This window comes from Mustela putorius, unplaced genomic scaffold, assembly GCF_011764305.1.
Source record: "Mustela putorius furo isolate JIRA1106 unplaced genomic scaffold, ASM1176430v1.1 tig00003901_pilon_pilon_pilon, whole genome shotgun sequence".
NCBI classification, from domain to species: domain Eukaryota; kingdom Metazoa; phylum Chordata; class Mammalia; order Carnivora; family Mustelidae; genus Mustela; species Mustela putorius.
Window position 1 is genome coordinate 14437498 of NW_025422049.1, and position 27775 is coordinate 14465272.

The 27775-nt window shown below is 36.7% G+C and overlaps 1 protein-coding gene and 1 pseudogene across 1 annotated transcript in view; one reads left to right on the forward strand and one right to left on the reverse strand.

Annotated features, from left to right (window-relative positions):
• RTL4 (retrotransposon Gag like 4) overlaps positions 1 to 27775 on the reverse strand; it is a 366008-nt gene that overhangs the window by 312302 nt on the left and 25931 nt on the right. The window lies entirely within an intron of this gene.
• On the forward strand, positions 20434 to 21451 carry LOC101673642 (annotated as a pseudogene).

Genomic DNA, 27775 nt, shown 5'->3' on the forward strand with positions numbered 1-27775 from the left:
CCTCTACCCCTCTCCCACTCGTGCTTTCTCTCAAATAAATAAATAAATCTTTTTTAAGAAAAGAAGAAAGTACCCTGGGCAGGATACTATAACTTTATTCCCTTGTTTCTGTTTTGTCCTTAAAAGTCTAGAAATCTATAGGAAGAACCACTTCCTCCCAAATGGTGTTTTGTTTTATGGATTTGGTTAAATGCTCAATAAGCACATTAAAATATGTGTTGACCTACAGTTGCTCTCTCCTTCTCCTCTGTTTCCCTCTAACATTCCATTTGTAAACCTGCATGAACATTAACATGGAGATTTTGTGATCAGAGGAGTTATGAGGTCAGGGCTTGGAACTAAATTGCTGCAAAGTAGTTTGATTAGTCATTGCTTTGAATGGATTAAAGCAGCATGAACACCTGCCTTGCTGAGAGGGACAAAAGGTGAGACTGTAGAAACAAATTAAACTCATTTTGTTTCCAGGGGAACATATAGACCATACTGAACATCATCCAATCTGTTTCTTTCCTGGTGGCTAATGAAAAGAAATTATGAAAAGGCGTTCATCATTGACATGAAATCATCACACTTCTCACTAACTTCAGTGCTGGAGAAGTAGCATAAATGGCTTCATTACTGATATTTCTCTACATAATGCAGAGGAGATAAAGGCAAACTTTCATAATGAGCCAGGATAACTGAACGGTCAGTCCACACCAGGTTGTGAGGTGGCACTGGAGAAAGTGGTGAAGAAGCAAGGAGAACAAGCATCTCCAAATAATTACCACTTATCAGTCTCCAGCTCTATAAGTGCTTCATAATTACATTTGGCTCAACGCTGAGCTTTTTCCATTGAATATGTGCTGAGAGGCTTAAAAATCATGCACAAAAAAGGGAAGCTTCCAGAACAAACAAACAAATAAAAAACAAACCAAACAAACAAACAAACAAACAAAAAAACCCATTCCCAATGGGTCAAATCTCTGTGCGACCATGCACTGACATCAGCATTCACAGCCAGTCAGAGGCTCTCTTGTATGCCTGAACCTGGTCAAAAATAACATCCTTCCTTTTGGAAGAATTAAAAAATGAAAGATTTAGCTTTCTTGATGTATCGTGATGATTTTTTTTTTCTTGACTTCATTCCAGACAATGTGGTCAGATCCCTTTCCCACAGGAGGGTGAGAAAACAGGGGCTTCCTCAGAAGTCCCTGCCTGACGTCCCTCTGAATTCCATGTGTAAACCAGATGGTCAGCACTGAGAAGAGTGGAAAGAGAGTGCTTTTCAGAGTCCAGAGAAAATGGGTAGGTGGGAAAATAACTTCAATTAATGTTATCAGAGAAATAGTTTCCAATTGTTTCTTCCCATAGTCTTCCATATTCCATACTTGCCTTTATTAAAGCAAAAACCCAGGTTGATCTCTTAGTACAGTTATTTAACCTGAATTTAACCTGAATTCCAGGTTCCTCTGGAACCAGCATCCATGAATAGGCCTAAGAGGGTCCATTAACTTATGGAAATAGGCAGAAATTCACAATCGTGTGTCTATACAACTTGAAAAACATATTTCATAGCTATTATCAGATTCTCAATGGAATCTACATATTTCTTAGCTATTATCAGATTCTCAATGGAATCCTTTAGTCTAAAAAGGTTAAACACCACTATTGTGGATCCTGCCACTATTGAACCATTTTCTGTCTTCACTCTTGAATTTCAGTATTTTAGAGCAGGGGATAGAGATATAAAGGGAAAGTGGCTATATATGCTCAGATGGTGGGGGGCAATTTGTTTCAGTCAGGAGCAATTTATTGGAATTGGAAAAGCATCTCCACTGCCTAGGTTTCTGCCATATCCTTTAACCTCTTCAAGATTACCTGCCTTCTCCATTTTTATCTGCTCCTTCCGGAAGTGACAAACCATCAAACTCCAACTTGAAAAACACAGACTAATAAATCTATTTTAAGAACCTCATCTGTTTTAAGAGCCTGGTCCCAAGATTCTTTTACGTATACATGGAAATACTGTCCACACTTGGAATTCTTCCCATCTCATAGTCTTTATATTCTTTTTCATGTACCAAATTGAAATTTTTGTTTCTAAGAAAAGCTACCAAGTTATATCTTGACAACTTCTAAAACACAGATAACTTAATTAGTGCTGGCCTAACATCATTCTAGCTTCCTGGGCAGTGCACATATCCTTCGCTTCATAGGGACAGTAGAATTGGCCTGCCAAGTTTTAGAGATAGCAATTTTTTCAAGGTTCACCAACATTTCCTTCAGATGAATAAAAAGCAAATTCCTTGCAATGGACTACAAAGTTGAACGTCCCCCTTCCCCAGTCACTCTCACTACTTTTCTGACCTCATCTTCTTCCATATTTTCTTCCTCTCTCATGTTGCTCCTTGCATATTGGCCTCCTCACTGTTCCTTGAACACACAAGCACACTCTAGCCTCATATCTTGTGTACAAGTTGTTCCCTCTATCTAGAAAGGATTTCCTACCAAAAAATCGAATATTTGGTTCCCATGCTTGCTTCAGGTCTCTACTTCAATATCACCTTACCAGAAAGACCTTTCCTAACCACCGTATTTCAAGTAGTGAGTAACTGCCACCCCAGGTTTCTCCTTATCCTTTACCTTCTTTTATTTTTCTTTTTAGTATTTTTCACCACCTAACGTATATTTATATTCTCCCCTCACTAGGCTATAAGCTCTATAAAGGCAGGAACTCTATCTACCATGTTTCCCACACTTTTTCCCAACACCTAATGCAATGCCTAGCATATTATAGGTACTCAAATATTTGTTGAATGAACAATGAACAGAGAGCTCAGAATAAAAGCTCTCAAATTGGGCTTCTCATTGGCAATTTAGGGGAAAAGAAAAAGTATCTCTATTAACCATGCACTTCATTTCTATTCAAAAGTGAGATGAGACCTTGAAGTAGAAGTTTCACTGTCACACACTCCAATCTAAATTAAAACTCTCATTATTCTTTGTCAAAGCTCCTTGCCCTTTTATTTCATAGCACTATTCAACATGTGCAATTGTCATGTATTTATTTTTAAAAGATGTTCAACATGTTCTCCTTCTTATTAGAATGAAAGCTAATGAGGGGTCAGGGACACAATCTGCCTTGTTCACTACTTGTATTGCTAGTGCCCAAGTCATGGATGGGGACTTGCAGGACTCTCAATAAATGAGTTGAAAGAGTAAAGGAATAAATGAAAAGAACTTTATAGAAGTTAAATCCTCTTTTTTCTTAGCTAGACTGTTCCAATGCCAATGAAAAGGATACAGTTTAAAAAATGGATAATACCCTCAAAATCAGTGTTTAAATATTTGGTGTTAAAGTAGGGACATATAGGAAAGTAAGCCTCCAATTAATATGAATATTTTACTTTCCATTTTTGACCTATTTATGTGGAGCCTGGCTACAAATTTTGGGAAAAACAAAAAAGAACCTGGTCAAATAGGAGGACGTGGGAGAAGGATGTTTTCTCATATTTGGTTTGGTAAAGAAAACATAAGCACAACATACTGTTAATGTTTTATTCTCCAATTCTAGGAATGAAGATGACATGTAGTACAGTCACAGACTTGTTTTAAATTTGGCAATTCCGTTTACTGTCTTGACTTCAAATCACTCAAAGCTCACTGAAACTTTATTTTCATAGATAGAGCAGATGCATGAGAACAAGCATAAAACTTCTTTCATTGTTTCTTTTGGAGCCACAATCAAGTAAAACTCTACATTTGCATAACTATCCACAGCTGAACAGTTTAACCTATATAAATTATTTCATTTAATGCTCACTACTCTTCCTGATGGTTACTAATGATATCACCATTTTCCACATGAATCAGCTATGACCTAGCAAGGAGTAAGGAAATTACCCAAGTCACATGGCTGATAGATGACAGAGCCAGGATTTTAAAGATTTTATGTATTTATTTGAGAGAGAGAGAGCATGAGAGAGAGCATGGGGGGGGGAGGGGCAGAAGGAGAGGCAGATACCTTGCTCAGCAGAGAGCCTGACCCCAGGTTTGATCTCAGGACCCTGGGATCACGACCCGAGCTGAAGGCAGATGCTTAACTGACTGAGCTGCCCAGGCACCTCAAGAGTAAAGACTTTAATCTAGATTTTTTAGCTCCAAGTTCAGTGCTCCTTCTATGACATCCTTCTGTTTCCATATTTTCCCCATATGGAAGCTTTGTTTTCTAGGGTGACAAATTTGTCCTGGTTTGCCCAGGCCTTTCCGCTTTAACACTGGAAGTCCTGTGTCCTAGGAACCCTCCCAGTCCCAGGTAAACCAGGATGGTTCATCACCCTAGTTGTCATTCAGACTGTATCTACAAATTTACCCTCTCTCGACCTTACATTGCCCATAACTATAACCCAAATTTGATGTCACCGAACTTGATATTTATTTTATCCCTGTGCTCTTATTTGTCATATGTTTATCCTTTGCATATATAAAATGAAGATTTAGAGAAAACAGCTCTATGTACTTTTTGCTTCAAGTTTAGTATAAACAGGCACTTAATAAAATCTGTTTAATAATCTTGTGATGGGCATCATGATTCATGTTTAGGAAGGAGCAATGAAGACTAGATCTAAGGTATGGGTCTACTCTTTGTTTATGCACAAGACCCTTCCCCTCTTCTGGATCTCAGTTTCATCACCTGAAAATAAACATAATAATCCCTGCCTTGCTCACCTCATAATGATGAAATAAGATGTGTGAAAATAATCTAAAAAGGACTAAGTATACTAGCAATGTTGTATTAGAAAAGCAGGAGGCAATTGATGAACTTTGCATCATGGATAGTGTATATGTGGAACAGCCTGGTTCATGTCAGCCATTTTTTTACTCAGCACTGCTCTGGACAGCAAGCAGTGTGGATCATTAAGGCAGTGGAAATCAATAGATTAGCTCTGCCGCATTCATATTATTCTGCCTGCAGAGACATAACCTTAGCTTTGCCCTTATTATGGGCACCTGATGGCTGAGAACATAGCACACTTTCATCCTTCTTGGAGCCTGTTTACCTATTTACTGAATTTGCCAAATATGTTCCCTGCCTCTGGGTGCAATTAGCAATAGGCTGGATGTCACATCCTGCCATTAGTACCTAGACCACTTTTCAGATGACAGGAAACTTAGAAATAGCCCCATGTTCGTATTTCTAGATATTCAAAGTAAATATAGTTTTAAAAAGTGGACAATCACAAATGCTTGAAACTTGGAGAGCTTGTACTGCACAATCTCTTCATCCAAAGAAGAAATGACATACGCCACAAACTTCCCAGATCTCTCAACACCCAGTTGTTTTTACTAAAGAACTTGGTGATGAATACATGGCAAAAGTCTGAGATTAAATCTGAGGGGGGGAAATGATGCAAAAAAGACACAGTAGGGAAGAGGCATTTGCAGTTTGGCATTTCACCATATGTTTGAGCCTTTTTACAGAGCCAGAGTGAGACCCAAGATGAGGCTTTTGTCACAGTGACCATCACAGCTGAGCTGAGGCAACATCTTAAGGTTGGTGAGACTCTCCCCCTACACCTACTATCAGGAAAAACCAGATAACAGCAAAATTGTTAAATCAGTTGGTGCTTTAATACACTGCTACCTTTCTTTATGCTCTCCAGCTACATCCTCAAGTGGTGATTGTTTCATCAGACTGACTGACAGGCCAGTCTCCTCCTCTCAAGAAAACTTTTTCTTTCTACCACCTTCTTTGCTGATGACTATGGGTAAAACAAATGGTAACCTCCCAAAGTAATATTCTACCCCTACTTTTTGCCTCCACCAATGTCTAATCTTCACACAGTAACCAGAGATATCCTTCTAAATTCTCCATAGATCCCTATCTCATGCTGAGTAAAAGGCAAAGTACTTAACTATTACCTATAAGATTCTCACCATCTACCTTCCAACTCCCCAGTTACCTCTCAGGTCTCTTATTTATTATTTATTTAAGAGAGAGCAAGCAAGCCCATGAGTGGAGGGAGAGACAGAGGACAGAGGGAGAGGGAGAGAGAGAATCCCAAAGAGACTCCCCCACTGAGGGTGGAGCTCAACACAGAGCTCAGTCTCCATGAGATCATGACCTGAGATCATGACCTGAGTCAAAACCAAAAGTTGGACACTCAACCAACTGAGCCACCCAGGTGCCCCTCTCTGGCCGAATTTTTTACTGCTGTTTTTGTTCATTCAACTCCGGCCACGCTGGCCCCTTTGCTACTCTGTATATGCATTAGCCATTCTTGTGCTTGAGGATCTTTGAACTTGTCCTGTACCCTCTGCATAGAATTCTCCTCCCCATATTATTTGTACTTCTTCAGCCCTTTACTCAAATGTCACCTTTTCAGTGATCCATTCCCTCATCTCCCCATCCCAAACTGAAACTTTCACTTAAGATACTCTCAATACTTTCTATCACATTTTCCTGATTTATTTTTCTCCCTGGTACTTAGCACTGTCTAAAATACAGTGGCATATTCTACTTACCATTTTATTGATCGTCACCCTCAGAAATATTTTAAGTTCTAAAAAAGTGAGGACTTATGTCTGTCTTTTATCCCTAGTACCTATAAAAGGGCCTCACTCATAGCAGGCATTTATTAAATATCTCTAAAGGAATTAAATGAGTGAATGAGTGAACAAGATTAATCCTATAGGATAAATTGCTAATGTAATCATCAGTTGAGGCTTTTTCTTTCCAGGAGAAAAGAATGATTGAACAGCTTAAACAGTGAAAATACATGTCTCCATTTGCAGATAGATGAAGGATATACTGAGATACTTAAGGGCAAGGAGACTGCCTTCCCTACCTGGCCTCAGAGGTGCCATCATCACCCACTGCTTACCGAAGATGCTTAGCAGACAAGATTCATTAATACAATAAGATGCAGAGACTACTTGTGGCATAGGTAAAACTAGTTTGATTTTTTAAGGTACTCTAAATTTGGAATTTACTATATCCATACCCTTTATATAACCATCAAACTCCTCACACAAACTTATCAAAGTATACATCATTATTCTTATTTTTATAAGATTGTATTTATTTATTTATTTGAGAGAAACAGAGAGAGCAGGAGGAGGGGCAGAGGGAGTGAGAGAGGGAGAGAATTTCAAGCAGACTCCCCAGCAACTGTGGAGCCCCATGCGGGACTCAACCTCAAGACCCTGAAATAATGACCTGAGCTGAAGCCAAGAGTCAGACACTTAACCAACACACACAGGCACTCCATTGTCCCTATCTTATAGAAAAGAAACTAAGAGATATTGAGTGGCTTACTGAATGTAACGTGACCAAAAATATAGAGAACTGGGTTTCAAACCCAGGTCAGTAGTGCACAGAGACTCCGTTCTTTCTGTTCTACCATATTTCTATAGTTGAAGGGAGGACATGTCCCCTTATCCAAGATTTTCATATGAACAATATGTCAAAATCTTCAGACTTGGCATTACTTAGCAACTGCAGAGAATATTTTCCATTCTCAGCTACAGACAGCCTTTGCACTGGCACAAATTATTTGTTGCCCTGCCCCACCCCCTGAAGCACATGACAACAAATGTCAATCTTGCAGGCTGTTGATGTATTTGCCTGTATGTCCCTCACTATATTTCATTTCTATTAGCAGAGCTGGAGCTGGAAGACCAAAACCAGAATTTCACACTTCAAGTGTCACATAGCAGTCTGATCACATTGGGAGAAGTAGAACACATGTACTCCTTCTTGTTTATAATATGCTTATAGGCACTAAGGAATTCCAAGCCTATATGACTGTACAGTGCCAGTTTCCAGAAACAAAATGTTCCAATGCACACCAAATGAGCGGAAGGCACTAGTCTCCCTTGAGGTCTGCCAAATGATTTTCCTTCCCTTCTTACAGCCACCCTCTCCCAAAAAGGAAAGTCTGCTATTCATTCAGTGTGTGTTAGATGAACATAAAGGTCGGGCCCTGTGCTAAGTGCCAGGATGAATGTGATTTCATCTACTAGAGGAGACAGACATAATCAGATCATAAATGACAGCCGAGCATGGCAAAGACTATAATGGGGGTAGAAAGAGGATCCAGAGAGTACATAAAGAGAAGAAAGTCTGACTTTTTCTAGAGGATATAGGGAAAATTTTTCTAAAGAATTGTGAAATAACTACTCAATTCTTTTTCAATTAACCATTTTTGGAACACCCAAGTTTTCAAGTTATGATGTTAAGCCCTATTCATCTAGATGTTTACCTCAAATGGAGACAGTGAAGAGCTTACATTATAGTCAGTTCATTGAAGAGCAAGTGGTCCTGATTTCACCCCACATGTATTGATGGGTCTGTGGTATGTGGCCCAGAGGTACGGAAGAATTTCCTAACATTGACCAACAACCCTGTAATACCAACCCTTGGTCACAAGAAGGGCAAATGAAAATCTAAATCTAAATTCTAGAGGACACAGAATCTAACCAATTGAGTGGTTTGGAAAACACAGGGCAGAGAGCAGGGGTGGGGGGTGGTGAGTAGAAGCCCAGAATATGGGTTACTGACCTTATACTAAAGTTCAAAGTAGTGCAACTCTGTGATGTTTTTATACTGGGTTTCTGCATCTGCTTTTGCTTTAGATGAGCATCCTGTTGCTGAAAAAAATTGAGTAAAATGACCAGAACTTAAATAAAATTTTGGAGAAAAAAAAAACTAATCTACTCACTCATTTTACAGATAAGGGAAACTGAGGCTCAAAGTAGGGAAATAATTTGCCCAGATGCCACTGCAACATGGAGCAAATGATTTTACCTCTAGGAGCTACAGTTCCCCCTCTGTGAAATGGGAATTATAATAGTGTATTCCTCATCATTGTTTTGGTAATACATAGAGCTAATGTATTCAAACATGTAGGTCAGTGCCTGAAACAAAATAGATAGGGGAAAAATTGATTACTACCAGTATGATAATGATGATGGTGATGATGGTGATTATGATGATGATGCAATTAGTTCCAGCTAATTATTTAAAATTCAAGTTTCCTGCTTGCAAACCAGCATTCTATTCTCTATATCAAATTGGCTCAGGACAATCCTCTCAGCAGCACTGGTCAGCATGATTTGACACAGTTGATCACTCCTTCCTCCTGGATTTACTTTTTACATTTGGATTTCTGGGATAGGCCCTCACTGAGTTTTTCCTCCTATCTCACTGGCTGCTCCTTCTTAATCTCCTCCACATCCTCCTCATTTCCCCCGACTGTTAACCACAGGGCTCAGGCTTCAGATCTCTCCTCTCTTCTACACTCATCCCCTGGGACATCTTATTTAGGCTCGTAGCTTTAAATTCCCTCTATATGTTTGAAGACTCAAAAATGTATATCACCAGTTCAGACCTCTCTCTCTCCTGAACTCCAGATTCATATCAACTGATACTAACCAACCATTTCAGTATAGACATCTCAAAGTAAATATGACTAAAATAGAATTCCTGAGTTTTCTCCCAAATTTGCTCTTCCTCCCACTGTTACCCATTTCAATAAATACCCACAACATCATCCCAGTTGTTCAAACCAAAAACCCAGGTACTTTTCTCTTTTCCTCTCATTCCATAGCCAGTCCATCAGCAATTCACATTGGCTATGCCTGTAAAATTCATGATATTCATGATAATCACAGATTTATTCATTTCTCATTATTGCATTGTTAAAGTCTTAGGCTCAGCCACCTCTACCCTAATCACCCTGTATTTACTCTTGTCATCTTATAGACCATTCTCTGTGTAGTAGCCAAAGTGATCATTTTTAAATCGTTATCCAGAAAATGTGCTTTTGCAATGACTTCTCATTGGCCATCCTTAGGTATAGCAGCATAGCCTTGCCCTCACTCACAACGCACTCTTTCTCACTATCTCACTTCTTTCCTTCATAGTATTTACCACTATTTGAAAACTTATGTACCTACATATGTAATATTTTTACTTGTTTACATTTTTAAATGTCTTCTACGTACACACTGGTCAATGGAATGTCATTGCCACGAAGAAGGAACTTTAACTTCTCCATTGCTATAGTCCCAGAATTTATAACAGTGTCTGGCACAGTAGACTTTCAGCAAATAATTTTTAAGCACATGAATGAATATAGAAAACTGAACTAGAGACCTGACTTCATTGGGTTCCAACATTCCCTGCCTGTCTCTGTGAAGCTCCCTTCCCAAATGGAGTCCACATTCTAGGTAAGACCACAGGAAGTTTGGGAAGAAACTGCATTCCACCTCATCTCAACTCTGACAGACAAATTAGACACCAATACAGCTCTCAGAGAGTTCTTTTTGTGGCAAAACTGTGGTTTCTCCAGTCTACAAATGATTTTAATGAGAAAGGATCCATCATGATCAAAAGTACTATTCCTAACTATGCTCATGATGAATGTGCAATAATTAAGATATTCCAACTAGTGTCACTTGCTTGGCACATTCCAATTATGGAGGATGCTAGAAATAAAAAGATGAAAAACATCACCTGTTGCAAACATTGTATAGAGAAGAGCACCTGCACAGAATCCTTCAGATAATACCTCTGATGATGAATCGCTTATTGCAACAGAAAGAAATTGACTTGTAAAACTATAGACATGGGGAAGGAGGAGAAGATCATGCTGATGTGCAGGTCACTCCAAGCCAGCATCAGGATCCTTGAAAACAGATCAAAGTTGGGGTTAAAAAGCAGTAGTGTCCCTAGGCTACAATGCGCAATGTATAATTCAGGAATCTGTCCAGTGGAGGAAGTGATAAGTGCAAGGGTTTTTCAACATCTCCAGTCAATATTCAGTTACATGGGAAATAAGTGAAAGAATAGAAGGAAATTTGGCCTGGAGTTTATAGCATGGTAGGTTACAACACTGAATTCACATTAGAATCACCTTTGTATATGAAAAGCCACTCACCCCTAGGATTAACTCCCAGTGATTCTGATTTAATTAACCTAGAGCAAGTCCCAGGCACTACTATGCTGTTTAAGTTTATCAAGGGGATTCCAATCTGCAGTCAGGTTTGAGAACAATTTTTAGCTGATACAAATCTTCAGAAGGCATCCTGTTTCTTTAATTCTGGTTCTCAAAGTTGGTCCCCAGATCTGCAGCAACAGTATCACTCAGGAATATGTTAGAAATGCAAATCATGGGGTCTCAACTCAGATCTGCTGAATCAGAAACTCTGGGGACAGGGCCCAGTGAACTGTGGTTTAACAAGCCCTCCAGGTGATAAAGCACCCCTAAGCCGGAGAACCACTTCTTTAACCAGAAGTAACAGATTAAACAAAGTGAATATATCCCTCTAACTAATAGACTTAAACAGCTGAGGTGCAAGGAGCAGCTAGAGGCATTTTGACTACAAACTGGACTGAAGCTCTGCAGCTGGAACTGGGTTTTTGTGGGGCTCCCACTTCTAGAGAAAATGTTAGTGAGTTAAGAGTGAACACTGAACCAAAATGTAAATCAAAGTTTAGATTAAATCTAATTATTTAAATTAAATCAAAATTTAGATGATACCTGGAAATATTTAGGAATTAACAACAAAGGTACTGGTTCATAAAGGAAGACTTTTCTTTAAAAAAATATTAGTTCTATAGAAGTGCTTTAAAAAAAAAATTAGTGTGCTACAGAATAGGCAGCTTGTTAAAAATATAGATTCCTGGGTTCCACACCCAGTGATTCTCATTTACTTTTTAAAGATTTATTTTATTTATTTGAAAGAGAGAGAGCACAGGGAGGGGCAGAGGGAGAGAGAGACAAGCAGACTCCCCACCAAGTAGGGAGACCAGCACAGGCTGATTCTGGAAGCCTGAGATCATGACCTGGGCTGAAATCAAGAGTTGGACACTCAAACGACTGTGCCACCCAGGCACCCCAAAGAGATTCTGATTTAGGAGGTCTGGAGTGAGACCCATAAATTTACATTTTCAGTGAATTTTTTAGGTGATTCTTTAGTAGGTGGTCTTCTTACCAAACTTTAAGAAATGCTGTACTGTATGAACTTGGTTTTATCAATGGGCTGATCTGGGGCGCCTGGGTGGCTCAGTGGGTTAAAGCCTCTGCCTTCAGCTCAGGCCATGATCCCAGGGTTCCGAGATCCAGTCCCACATCAGGCTCTCTGCTCAGCAGGGAGCCTGTTTCCACCTCTCTCTCTGCCTGCCTCTCTGCCTACTTGTGATCTCTGTCTGTCAAATAAATAAAATCTTATCAATGGGCTGATCAAAAAGAATTCTGATTGAATCCCAGTGTCAGTGGTCTAGATGGCAGATGAAATGTGTCCCTTGTAGAATTAATCATATGACCTTGCAAATAAACATACCTATTGACATCATTCTGGTGGCTATATACTAACTGGGAAGAAAATAACTACAGAATTCAATGGCCTCTTGAATGCTGAATCTACCTGCCCAGAATTGCAGAATAAGAACAATAATGCCAAAAACAAGACCCATAAAGTGGACATGTGGAAGCTGACTGCAGCTTATTTTATATTTTCAATTTAATTCTTGTTTGGGACCTACTTATTTTGACTGTATGATCTAATTTCCTAAGTTCATCTCATAATAATTTTAGGATGCCTTAGAATACCTGTCTTGGCATGTAAAGTAATGAAGAGGTCACAGCTTTGTGACTGACCTATCCTATACCAGCCCAACACCATACATCTCTAGTCACAATCCATAAATATTCAGTGATAGTAATGGCATCTAAAATTTCTCCTCTATTTCCAGACTATGAAAGGACATATGCTTATAATAGCCATAAATGGCAGATGAAGTAGTCTACTATTCAGCTTAAAACAACATATACTGTGCATGCACAAATTATATACATACACATACAGAAACACATTCATATCACAGGACTTTCAAACTCCACCTAGCTTTTTAGTCTCCTACCCCATCGTCTGGTTGAACTTATTAGAACAAAGACTACTCATTTATTGCATAGACCAAAGACGTTGTTTAGTCTCCCCAAGCCCCTGCCTTGGGTATGACTAGTCCACGCAATTGTGCAGGCCCTGATCTTTGACAGAAGTATCTATCTTCAGTAATAGGAAATAATTAGTTCCAGATTGAACATAAATCTAGTTTTGCCTAACAAACCTAAAAGTAAGAACTGAACATATTGTTCTCTTTCTAAGTGGTGTCACTATGCTCCAGAACAAAACTCAAGAATATTTATAGAATACCAAAAAAAAAAAAAAAAAAATATATATATATATATATATATATATATAGAGAGAGAGAGCCAACTCCAACAAAGTAACAAGACCCACAATATCAGATATCAAATAAAAAATTACCAGGCATGCAAAGTTGCAGTAAAAGATGAGCCATGATGTGAAAATAAATCAACCCCCAAAACTGGTCCACTATTGACATAGATATTACTATAAGCAGAAAAGGATACTTAAAATATATTATAACTGTATTCTACTACATTAAAAGTTAAAGATATGGAATATATAAAAAAGACCTAAATAAAATTTGTGGAGATGAAAACTATAATGTATGAGCTGGAAAATGCTACTAGAAATAATTAATAACAGATTAGATATGGAATTTAAAAAGGTCAATACACCTAAATCCACAAAAATAGCTAGTATCCAAAACAAAAGACAAAAAGTAAAAAGGAGAAGGAAGAGAAGAAAAATATTTGAAGATGATGGACAAAAATTTTCACATTTGATGAAAATATAAAACACAGACCCAAGAAGATGAAGAAAACTCAAATCAGAAAAAGGAAGAAAAGAAGAAAACCACACCAATTTACATCATAATCAAATTTCAGGAAAACTAGTGATAAAAAGAAAATCTTAAAAGTAGTCAGAGAAAAAAGATACCTATGTAGAGTAAGAATGATAGATTTTTTTCATTGGAAACAATGCAAGTGAGAGGACAGTGAAGTATTATATCCAAAACACCAAAAGAAAAAAACTGTCAAGAGAAAATATATTCCATCAGAAAGGATGAATACCCAACTTTTGCATCAACATGGATGGAGCTGGAGGAGATTATGCTGAGAGATATAAGTCAAACAGAGAAAGTCAATTATCATATGGTTTCACTTACTTGTGGAGCATAAGGAATAACATGGAGGACATTAGGAGAAGGAAAGGAAAAGTGAAGGTGGGGGAAGTCAGAGGGGGTGATGAACCATGAGAGACTATAGACTCCAAGAAACAAACTGAAGGTTTTAGAGGGCAGGGCGGTGGGGAAATGGGTGAGCCTGGTGGTGGGTATTATGGAGGGCATGGATTGCATGGAGTACTGGGTGTTAAACTTAAACAATGAATCTTGGAACACTACATCAAAAACTAATGATGTATTGTATGGTGACTAACACAACACAGTAAAAAAAAGAGAGAGAGAGAGAGAGAAAATGTCTTCTGAAAATAAAGGGGGCATACCTCTATACTTTTGAGTATATACCCAAAAGAAGTAAAAGCAAGAACTTGAACAAGTATTTGTACACCCATGTTCAAAGCAACACTATTTGCCATAGTTAAAAGATGGGAACACAAATGTCCATCAACTGATGAATGGATAAACAAAATGTGATATATACATAAAGTAGAATATTACTCAGCCTTAAAAATGAAGGTAACTGACACATACTACAACATGGCTGAACACTGAGGACTTTATACTAAGTGAAATAAACCACTCACCAAAAGACAAAAAAAGTGCGTGATTTCACTTATATGAAGTACCCAAAGTAGTCAGATTCAGAGACAGAAAGGAGAAGGTGTGGGGCTGATAGCAGGGGAGTGGAGAGTTAGTATCTGATGGGTATAGAGTTTCAGTTAAGAAAGATGAAGAAGTTCTGAATATGCATGCCAGTGATGGTTATACAACAATGTGAACATACTCAGCGTCACTAAACTGAATAATTTAAAATGATTAAAATGGTAAATTTTATGTTATATATATTTTACCACAATAAAAAAAAACTTTAAAACTGATGGGAAATTAAAGATGTTTTCAGACACAGAAAAGCTGATACAACTCATCATCAGCAAACCCATGCTTCAAGTTAAAGTCTCTTAGAAGAAAAATTATACTAGATAGATACATAGATCTACAAAAAGAAATAAAGAACACCAAAATGGCAAACATAAAAGTAATATAAGAGAATTTGCTCTTATAATTTTAATACCATAAGAGATAATTGACTGTTTAAAAAATAAAAACAATTTATTGTGATATTTGTTGCATGAATAAAAGCAAAATGCATAACAACTGTAGTACAAAGGCTTAGAGGAGAGAAGTGGAATTATACTCATGTAAGGCTCCCATACTATATGGTAAGTAGTATAATATCACTTAAAAATAGATTGTGACTAAAGATGTATATTATAAGCAACCCCCAAATACTAATAAAATTAGAAAACAAAGACTTAACATTAATAAGACAGTGAAGGAGATTAAATAGAATTAAAAATTTCAGTTAATCCAAAATAAAGCAAAAAACAAAAAAGACAGGAAAGGGAACAAAGAACACATATGACAAATGAGAAAAAAATAACAGGACGAGAGGATTAAAGTTAACCATATCAACAATTACATTAAATGTAGATGGTCTAAACACCAGAAATGAATCAATTGTCCATCCACATATGAATGGATAAACAAAATGGTATATCCATACAACAGAATACTGCTCATAAATAAAAAGAAATAAATTGTTGATATACAACATTTAGATGTATATCAAAATAATTACATTGAGTTTTAAAAGCCAGACCAAAATAAGGATTTAGACTATATAGTTCCATTTATATAAAAATCCAAGAAATGTAAACTATTATACTGTGACCAAAAACAGTTTTCTGGGGTTGAGGGGATTCTCAAAAGGCCTGTTAAAACTTTGGGAGATAATGGATATATTCACTATCTTTATGGTAATAATGGTTTCATGGCTCTACACATATGTGAAAAAATTAAATTATATACTTTAAATATATAGTTTATGTATGCCAGTTATACCTCCATAAAGCTGTCATGGTTATTTTTTTAATGTACTGTGGGAGTTCTGAGCAGATAGACTCAAAATGGATCACAGTAGTAGGGCACGGAAGCTACATTTCTCATCTCATGAGTGTTAAGAATGATCTCTAGGGGTTAATTATTCTTTTCTAGGATCTGTATTTTCCTTGTAATGATGGGAGTATGGAAAAATCTCAAATTGTATGCCCAAGTCTGAAATGAATTAGTTCCACAGAACACAAGATATAGAAGTGTCGTAGAGGTCCAGAGGTTTCAAACATTGCTCCACAGAGCACTGGAGTACTTCTGAGTTCTCCAGAGTGTGTGAAGAGGGTGGTGTTGCAGAAGCTGAGAAGAGCTGAGAAGAGGTAATTCTTACTCTTCCATCCTGACTCAATCAGAGTAGCTCTACTCTTACATGTTTTACATACTGAATTGCAGAGTAGTATTTTTTTTTCTTTTTTTTTTTTAATTTTTGAGAGGAGGGAGGGGCAGAGGAAGAGAGAGAATCTTAAGTAGGCTCCACACCCAGCATGGAGCCCAATGTGGGGCTCAATCTCACAATCCTGAGATCATGACCTGAGCTGAAACCAAGAGTGGGAGGCTTAACCAACTGAGCTACCCAGGCGCCCTGAGTAATAGTTTATTTAAAAAAAAATAAAAACACCCCATGACTAAAAAGATAAAAATGAGAAATCACAGGTATAGCTCAAAAAATGTGCTATATGACTAATAATTTACTACATCCATTTATTGTACTTATTGTAGTGTAGCTAAAATGTTAAAGAGACTGGGAGATCCTGCCCACTATGCTAGTTTCTCTAGTTATAGCATAACATAGGAAGGAAGAAGTTATTGAGAAAGAAAGCACAATGGGAAAGCTAGATGACTTAATTTTTCATGAGCCAAGTCTTTGTTTAAAATGATACAGATAAGGGGCACCTGGGTGGCTCAGTAGGTTAAGCCTCTGCCTTCGGCTCTGGTCATGATCCCAGGGTCCTGGGATCGAGCCCCGCATCGGGCTCTCTGCTCAGTGGGGAGCCTGCTTCCCTTCCCCTCTCTCTACCTGCCTCTCTGCCTGCTTGTGATCTCTGTCAAATAAATAAATAAAATCTTAAAAAAAATAAAATGATACAGATAAATACTAATAACTAATAACAGATAAATAACTAATATCCACTCACTGGATAATCACTTTGCATGCATTAAGTTCCTAAATCTTCCCAACAACCTTATGGAATAAGAGTTATTTATCATCCTCAGTTGTCAGATGTGGAAATTGAGGCATAGAGGGATTAATTAGCTGAAAAGCATAGAGCTGTTTAGTGGTGAGGAAGTCAGGAACAGAACCCATATATGCATGACTCTAAAGCACATTCTCAACCATTACATGCAATTGCTCTCTGGGTCAAGTATTTTCAAACTATATGAAATTCATTCATGGATGTGCTGGTGGTATAGAGAAGGGGGGAGGGAATCTGACTCTTTGCCATTACTATCATCACTTTGTGATCATAGTAACTCTACTTCCAATTGTTTATGTAAGATTTCCACTGAACACACATTTTCAATACTAAAAAAATTTAAAGAGGTTTAAAAAGCACTGACAATAGTAGGATCCCTTCATGTTACAAATGAAAATACTGAGGACACAAGGGGAACGTGCTCTACCTTTGGTAACAATAACATAGCAAGTTAGTGGCAGGTCTTGACTCTGTCCAGCATTATTTTCTCATATGCCATTATTTCACCATGAACCCCAACAAGGTCTTATCAAAATTTTAGTGGAATACATGAGTTTTGAAAAATCAAAATTGAAAGTAAGCAATATCTAAAGAGAAGACCTTATTCTGAAATTCAGAGTGAGCTGTACTCCAGGAAGTGACAGCCATCTCTATCATCCAGTACTCTAAGCAAAATATTTTTCCTTGACCACTAGTGGGTACTGAAGTGCACAAATAATTTAATGCTATAATGGAACTTTCTTAATGCATATCAGGTACGAGTCTGGGTAAGAATTTAAACTTGAGCTTCATGCATAAGCTTTTCCTAAGGATATGCCATAAAACAGAAGAGAAGATAACCACAGCCAACCTTGCATTTGAAAATGACTCAACCAAGTTCTGGCAGAGCCAAGTTCTAGGCTTGGTGCTCATCCTCCATCTCAGATTTCAGGGCCATTTTTTCAGTTCCAAACCCTAAGACCTTTATCTCAGATATAAACCTCAGAACTTTGAGGGGGCCTACAAAATTCCTGAATCCTTCCACAAAATTTTGCATGTATGTGCATATTTCTAGAGAGTGAATACTTAATTTTCTTTAGAATCTCAAAGGAGTTCATAATGCCTAAAAGGTTAAGAAATGCTAGTTTAGACTGAGTTTCTATGAGTGCACTGGGCATTATGCCCTTTGTGAGATCAGAGGGAGGTAAGCTAGCTTTTTTGACCTGAAAGCTCCAGCAATAGTAAAAACTGAAGCTGGAATTTTATGTTTCTCCCTGCCTGCCTGCTTAATCTCCTTTGTGGGGAGTATGAAGAGAGGTAATAAAGAGAAACAAAAGCTAGATTATTTCTCTGTGTTCTTTTATACGATGCCAGATAACCTATTTAGCATAAACTCTTGCCTTTTAACATGTTGTTTCAGTGTCATGCAGAGCTAGTTTGACACAGTGGAGGAAAGTATAGGCTTTAGAGACAAACAGACGCTGATTCAAATCAAGACTCCACCACTTTGCGACAATTTACTTAACTTCTTTAGGCCTCTGTTTTCTAATTTATAAAATGGGAATTAAAGGAACTACTTCTTTTTTTAAATTTTTTATTTTTTATAAACATATAATATATTTTTATCCCCAGGGGTACAGGTCTGTGAATCGCCAGGTTTACACACTTCACAGCACTCACCAAAGCACATAAAGGAACTACTTCTTAATGTTGTAAGGTTAAATGGTATAAGGCAAAGAGCCTAGTAAATTGAAAGAGCATAATAAATAGTAGAAAATTTTTAATTAGAATTCAGTATTACCACCATAGGCACAATCTTTCTACTCCAGTTTTTGTTGTTGTTGTTGTTGTTGTTTTTGTTTTGTTGTTGTTGTTGTTGTTGTTGTTTTTAAGTTCCTTCTACGTATTTCTCTCTGTTCTGCTAAATCTGTTTCCTGGTTGGCCCCTTTCTTCCATCTTCCTTGCTTCCCCTCTTTCTTTCCCAGTATCTTTCTACCTTCCTCTCTTTAAATCTCTCTCCTTCTCTCACTATACATCTGTCTTCCCTTTTATTTACCTATCAGGAAAGAGAGAAATATGAAGCAACTTAGAATTAAGACATGAATAGTCAAGGGAAAATAAAAGCCAAATTTCAAGGATATCAGGTCTCATTACTGAAATTCTGCATCTTCACCTGAAATCTCATCTATAAATACGTAATTACCTCTAAACTTACCATGTCCCCTTGAATGTCTCAATCTCAGCCTAAATCAATATCAGGTTTCCTGTTGTACTCTGAGCTGAAAATAAGTCCCAGGGGTGCCATGGAGATTTGAAGTTCTCCCTGAGCTCTTGCGCTTTTACTTAATTGAAAAGCCAAACATCTGAGAAATATTTACCCAAGAACTTGTTTGCTACATTAATTAATTAAAATATGATGCGAGCACACTTACCAATGCCGTAGAGACAGATAGAGGGTTGACTAATTTAAAAACCTCTTTTAAAAGAGAAAATAGTAAAAGAAAGGATACATAAATGCCTTATTTTATTTTAACTTAAAACATAAATGTACCTTCCTTTCCCAATATTCTGATGTAGGACCAAGGCCAGCATTATAATTTTTCTTGTATAAAACTCATCCATAAGTGTCATTAATGATTTCTAGTTTCAGTTCATTTGACATGGAGTAAGAATCTATAGGTACTTGTAAAGCATACTGAGTGAAGAATCCTATATTGTGTAATCTTATTCCCAATTATTTATCGATGTAGTAATCCCATCTGACCTGATAGTCCCATTTTTAGTGACATGGATTTACTGAAGTTTTCCAAATCAGTTTAGCATTTTGTTTTTATTATTAAATGTATCATATAAAAATAACTTATAATGGGAATGTAAAATATAAAGAATAAACATTAAATGGAGATCCACATACTCACAACCTAGCTTAAGAAATATATCATCGGGGTGCCTGGGTGGCTCAATGGGTTAAAGCCTCTGCTTTCAGCTCAGGTCATAATCCCAGGGTCCTGGGATCAAGCCTCACATTGCATCGGGCTCTCTGCTCAGCAGGGAGCCTGCTTCCTCCTTTCTCTCTGCCTGCTTCTCTGACTACTTGTGATCTCTGTCTGTCAAATAAGTAAATAAAATCTTGAAAAAAAAAAAAAAGAAATGTATTATCACAGGCTCTACAACTGGGGATGCTTGCTACTCTTGGCGCCAGGCCCAGCTTCCTTCAAAATGTCTACTGTTCACAAAATTCTCTGCAAGCTAGCTTGGAGGGTGATCACTCCATGCCCCCTAGTGCATATGGGTTGGTCAAAGCATATACCAATTTTGATGCTGAGCATGATGCTCTGAACATTGAAACGTCCATCAAGACCAAAGGTGTGGATGAGGTCACCTTTGTCAACATTTTGACCAAACGCAGCAATGAACAGAGACAGGATATTGCCTTCACCTACCAGAGAAGGACCAAAAAGGAACTTGTATTAATGCTGAAGTCAGCCTTGTCTGGCCACCTGGAGACAGTGATTTGGGGCCTATTAAAAACACCTGGTCAGTATGATGCTTCTGAGCTGAAAGCCTCCATGAAGGGACTGGAGACTGATGAGGACTCCCTCATTGAGATCATCTGCTCAAGGACCAAGAGCTTCAGGAAACTAACAGAATCCACAAGGAAATGTATAAGACTGATCTGGAGAAGGACATCGTTTCTGACACATCTGGTGACTTCCACAAGCTGATGGTTGCCCTTGCAAAGGGTAGAAGAGCAGAGGATGGCTCTGTCATTGATTATGAACTGATTGACCAAGATGCCCAGGATCTCTATGATGTCAGAGTGAAGAGGAAAGGAACTGATGTACCCAAGTGGATCAGCATCATGACTGAGCGGAGTGTGTGTCACCTCCAGAAAGTATTTGATAGGTACAAGAGCTACAGCCTTTATGACATGTTGGAGAGCATCAAGAAGGTCAAAGGAGACCTAGAAAATGCTAAACCTGGCCCAGTGCATTCAGAATAAGCCCCTGTATTTTGCTGGCCAACTGTATGACTCCATGAAGGGCAAGGAGATTCATGATAAAGTTCTGATAAGAATCATGGTCTCTCACAGTGAAGTGGACGTGTTGAAAATTAGGTCTGAATTCAAGAGAAAGTATGGCAAGTCCTGTATTACTACATCGAGCAAGACACGAAGGGCGACTACCAGAAAGCGCTGCTGTACCTGTGTGGTGGGGATCACTGAGGCCCAAGACGGTTGAGCATCCAGGATGCTCCTTTGTTTCCGGCTAACAATTCTAGAAAATAGGTTGTGACTAATAGTCCCCTTGGGCCCATCCCTGCAGGGATGGCATTAGTATCACCTGCTCCCCCTTCTTATTGCAGTTGCCTAAGCATTGCCTGCCTCTTATGTCTACTCTCTCCTTTTAACCAAAGAAATGAGCATTCCAGGAGTTGGAAGTGAAATCTATGGTGTGAAACACTTTGCCTCTTGTGTACTGTGTCATAAACAGATGAATAAACTGAATTTTTACTTTATAAAAAAAAGAAATATATCATCACAAATAACATTGAAGGCTCTATGTCAAGAACTGTCAACTGTCCGAGATTTTACCTTACTTATAAACTGACAAGGTGGCCTGCCACAGTTTCACAGATGTTGGTAAAAATCAATCTAGTTGTTTTTCTTTATGCCAATTCTACACTGTCATGATACTGTAGTATTATATTAAGACTTGAAAGTCAGCTGGTACAAGTCCTCCAAATTTTTTCTTTTTTAAATTTGTTTTAGCTAATTTAGGTTCTTTATATTTCCATGTAAATTTGAGAACTATCTTTTCAATTTCAAAAAAAAAGCATGCCAGTATTTTAATTGGGATTGAGTTAAATCTGTAGATAAATTGTAAATAATTAAACATTTTAATAATATCAATCTTTGTTCTGATTCATGAAAACAATATATGTCTCTACTTATTTAGGTCTTCTCTGATTTTTCTCAGTTTTACATATCTTTTCTCAGATTAATCCATAAGTATTTAACATATCTTGATGCTATTGTTAATGGCATTTTTTCCATTGTAATTTTTGATTGTTGCTAATATATAAAAATACAACAAATATTTATTGATGTACAGTTGACATGCAATGTTACATTACTTTCAAGTGTACAACATAGTGATTCAACAACTCTATATGCTATGTTCACCACAAGTATAGGTACCATCTGTCACCATACAACACTATTACAATACCATTAGTTATATTCCCTATGGTATAACTTTCATTCTTGTGACTTACTCATTTTACAATTGGAATACTGTACCTCCCACTCCCTTTCACCCATTTTGCCCATCTGCCACCACACTCTCCTCTGGCAACTGTCAGTTAGTTTTCTGTATTTATGGATCTGTTTCTGTTTGTTTTAACTCTTGGATTCTACATATAAGTGAAATAATAAGAGATTTGTCATTCTGCCAGACTCATTTCACTTAGCATAGTACCCTCTAGGTCCATCCATGTTGTTCGCAAATCCAAGATCTCATTCTTTTTTATGCCTGATTAATATTCCATTATATATATTTTCATCCATTCATCTATCCCTGGACTTTTAGGTTGTTTCCATAACTTGGCTACTGTAAATAATGCTGCAATAAACATAAAGATGCATACATCTTTTCAAATTAGTGTTTTCATTTTCTTTGGGTAAAAACCCAGTAATGGAAATATTGGACCATATGGTACTTCTATTTTTAACTTTTTGAGGGACCTCCATACTGTTTTCTACAGTTGTTGCACCGATTTTCATTCCCACCAACAGTGTGTTTGGAGGATTACTTTTTCTCCATACCAACATTTGCTATTTCTTGTCTTTTTGATTCAAGACATTCTAACAGGTATAAGGTAATATATCATTATGGCTTTGATTTACATTTTCCTAATAATTAGTGATGTTGAGCATATTTTCATGTGTCTATTAGCCATCAGCATGTATTCTAAGAAAAATGTCTATTTAGGTCCAATTAAGTGGTATTTATCCCATGGATATGAGGATGTTTCAACATGCACAAATCAATGTGATATATCACATTAACAAAATGAAGTATAAACAACATATGATTATCTCAATAGATGCAGAAAAAGAATTTGACAAAATTTAACATCTACTCATGATAAAAAAAAACTTCCAACAATATGGGTTTAGATGGGGCATACTTCAACGTAATGAAGGCCATATATGGCAAGCCCACAGCTAACATCATACTCAATGGCGAAAAGCTAAAATCTTTTCTTCTACAATCAGGAACAAGACAAAGATGGCCACTCTCATCACTTTTATTCAACATAGTACTAGAAATCCTAGCCACAGCAATCAGAAAAAAAAAGAAATAAAAGACGTTCAAATTGGTAAGGAAGAAGTAAAACTGTCACTGTTGCAGAAGACATGACATTATACACAGAAAACCCTACAGACTCCAGCAATAAACTACTAGAACTAATACACAAATTTAGTAAAGTGCAGGATACAAAATAAATACACAGAAATATGTTGTGTTTTTTGTACACTAATAATGAGGTTGCAGGAAAAGAAATTAAGAAAATACTCTCATTTATAATTTCATCAAAAAGAATAGAATTCCTAGGAATAAACTTAACCAAGGAGGTGAAAGACCTGTGCTCTGAAAACTATAGAATACCAATGAAATAAATTGAAGATGACATAAAAGTGGAAAGATATACCATGCTCACGGATTGAAACAATATTGTTGAAATGTCCATATTACCTAAAGTAATCTACAGATTCAGTACAACCCCCATCAAAAAACTAATAGTATCTTTCTTTCACTGAACTAGAGCAAATAATTCTAAAATTTGTATGGAACTGCAAAGACCCCTAATAGCCAATGCACTTTTGAGAAAGCAGAACAAGGCTAGAGGTTTCATAATCCCAGATTTAAAGATATACTACAAAACTATAGTAACTAAAACAGTATGGTACTTACACAAAAATAGACACACGGATAAATGGAAGAGGATAGAGAGCCCAGATACAAAAGCATGCTTATATTGTCAATTAACTTCTCACAAAAGAGGCATGAATATACAATGGAGAAGACAAGCTCTTCAAGAAACATTGCTTGGAAAACCAGATAGTTGCATGCAAAAAAATAAAAGTGAACCACTTTCTTACACCATACACAAAAATAAACTCAAAATGGATTATAGACTCAAACATGAGACCTGAAACCACAAAAAACCCTTAAAGAAAACATAATCAGTAATCCCTTAGACATCAGCCTTAGGAACATTTTCTAGATATGTTTCCTCAGGCAAGGGAAGCAAAAATAATTGAGACTACATAAAAAAAAATTTTTGTACAGGAAACCACCAACAAAATAAAAAGGCAGTCTACTGAATGGGAGAAGATATTTGCAAAGAATATATCTAATAGTGGGTTAATATCCAAAATATATAAAGAACTTATACAACTCAACACCACAATAAACCAAATAATCTGATTTTTGTATGTTGATCTTCTATCCTGAACCTCTGCTAAATTCACCCAGTTTCAGTAGCTTTTTTTTTTAATAGATTCCAACAGATTTTATACATAGAAGGTCATATAGTCTTAAAATCATGGCAGTTTTAGTTTTAGTTTTTCCTTTCCTATCTGGATTTCTCTTTCTTGCCATATAGCAATAGACAGAACTGCCAGTCTACTGTTGAATATAAGTGGTAAAAGATGACTTCCTTGCATCGTTTCATGATCTCAGGGCAGAAACATACTTTCACCTTTGCTTACAATGTTAGCTATAGTTTTCTGCCTGGCACACTTTATCAGGTTAAGATTTCCTTCTATTCCTAGTTTGCTGAGAATTTTTTTTTTAATCAAAAATGGAAGGTGGATTTTGTCAAATGTTTTATCTGTGTCTATTATGATCATACAGCTTTTCTGTTTTCATCTGTTAATTACATTCATCTTTGAGAATGAGTGTGTCAGTTTCCAACAACAACAACAAAGATACCATACTCTGCCTCATGAACCCTAATTATCCTTGCCTCCCCAGACTCTCGGCTTCCTCTCCTCTAATTACAGTTTAATGGGCTCAGCCTTGGTTTCTCTCCCTGTGCCATGATCTAAATACTCTCTCTAGACAATAATCTAGGGCTCACCTTATTTTTTTCCCTGTTTCTCAGGTATTAACCATCCTTCCTTCATTGATAACCAATGTCTTGGAAATTAATATTTTGTATGCTTTGCCCAGATTTTTAAAGTTGTTTTAGGCAGAAGGGCAAATAAATTTCCTATTATTCCATCTTGGTTGCAGGCAGAACTCTGTGGGTACTGAATTTTGTCAAATGATTTGCAGCATCTATTTGAGAAGAATCTAAGATTTCCTCCCTAGTGTCTATCAATGTTGTGAACTACATTGCTTGATTTTCAAATAGGAAATCAAACTTTCAATATAGGGATGAAAATAAACCATGAGTTAGTATCTTTTTTGTATATTGCTAGGTTCTATTTGCTAATGTTTTGTTATGGATTTTTGTTCATGAGGTATATTGATCTATAGTTTCCTTGTCTTTTATTTTTCTGATCTTCATATCAGGGAAATTCTGGCCTTATAAAATGTGCCATGAAATGTTCCCTCTTCCTCTATTTTCTAAATGACTTTGTGTACAGTAGATATTATTTCTTAAATATTTGGTAGAATCTACCAATCAAGGCATTTGGGATTGGTGTTTCCTCTGTACAGAGGTTTTTCATTATAAATTCAATTTTAAAAAATTGATGTAAAGGTATTTAGATTTTCTACATCTTCTGTAGTCAGTTTTCATCTACCGAATCTTAAACTTAAGTTACAGTATTTTTATATTTCTAGAAATTCTATTTCATTACAATTCAAATCTGCTGGTTTATTTTCATACTTTCTTGTTCTCTAGAGATATTTTCACTTTATCTCATACTTTTTTAAACATAGAAGACATACTTTATAAACAGTTTAAAGAAATAATTTGTAACTTATAAGACCAACATCTGAAGACTTTGGGGGATACTACTGGTTTTTTTTTTTTTTCCTTGCTGGAGCTCATTCATGGTGCCTTGATATATTTTGTGTGTAGTAATTTTTTTTTCAAAGATTTCTTATTTATTTGAGAGAGAGAGAGAGAAAGCATGAGGTGGGGAGGGAGGGTCAGAGGGAGAAGCAGGCTCCCCACTGAGCAGGGAGCCTGATGTGGGACTAGATCCTGGGACACCAAGATCACAACCTGAGCCACAGGCAGTCGCTTAACCAACTGAGCCACCAAGGCATCCTGTGCATAGTAATTTTGACAGTAGGTTACTAAGTATTCTTGGAAAATTGTTTTGGGACATTCTTTTTATTTTTTTATTGAGGTGAAAATCACATAAGAATAATCATCTTGAAGTGAAGAATTTAGTGATATTTACTACATTCACAATGTTATACAATCACCATATCAATCTAGTTCATAAATATTTTTGTCAGCCCAAAATTAAGACTCATGCCCACAAAGCAGTTGATCCCCTGGCAAACATTAACCTGACTTTTAATCCATTAACCTGATGGATTTATCTATCCTGGAAATTTTACACTAATAGAACCACACAATATGTGGTCTTTTGTGTCTGGGTTCTTTCACTTAACATGTTTTCAAGCTTCATCCACGTTATAACATGTATCACAATTTCATTAATTTTTATGGCTGAGTAATACTCCCTTGGGGGGATGTACCATAATTGGCTCACCTACTCATTTATTAATGAGTATTTGGATCATTTCTACTTTTTGACTATTGTAAATACTGCTGCTATGAACATTCAGTTGCAAGTAGTTGTTTGAATACCAGTGTTTAATTATCTTGGGTATATAAAAAAAAAGTGAAACTCCTGGATTGTCTGGCAATTATATGTTTAACTACTGAATCACTTTCAATAGTTTATATTTTTCTAGAAGTCTATTTCTTCTAATCTTTTAACAGTATTAGTATGAAGTGCTTTATAATATTCTTATTAATCTCTGCTATATCACTACTTAAATCCTTTATTTTATTCCTAATATTGCTCATTCAACTGGTTTTCACAAAAATAACATTTTACTTTTGTAGTCATGTTTCATTTATTGTCATAATATTAAAATTAAATTATGGAATTACAATAGTAAGTTCAATTGGCATAAACAGGTTTGGGAAAAAAAATACAACCCTATCTTGTCTCTTTTACCTCTCCATTGGTGGCAGGAAGACTATTATAACTTAATAGAGAGGAGTTTATTAGCTGCAAGCATTTAGTAAGCCCTGGGCATCAGTCAATATGTTTTACTGGAATGTAGAGATACAATTTTTAGTGTATATCAAATTCTCTCTATGCAGGGTGAAAAGATGTATGTTTCAATTTGCTGAAAAGCATTTTAAAAATTTGAGTATAGTTGACAGTGTTACATTAGTTTCAGGTGTACGATACAGTGAATTAACAAATATATACATTATGCTATGCTCACCACAAATATAGCTACCAAATATGCTTTTCAATCCCTATAATCAGGTATGT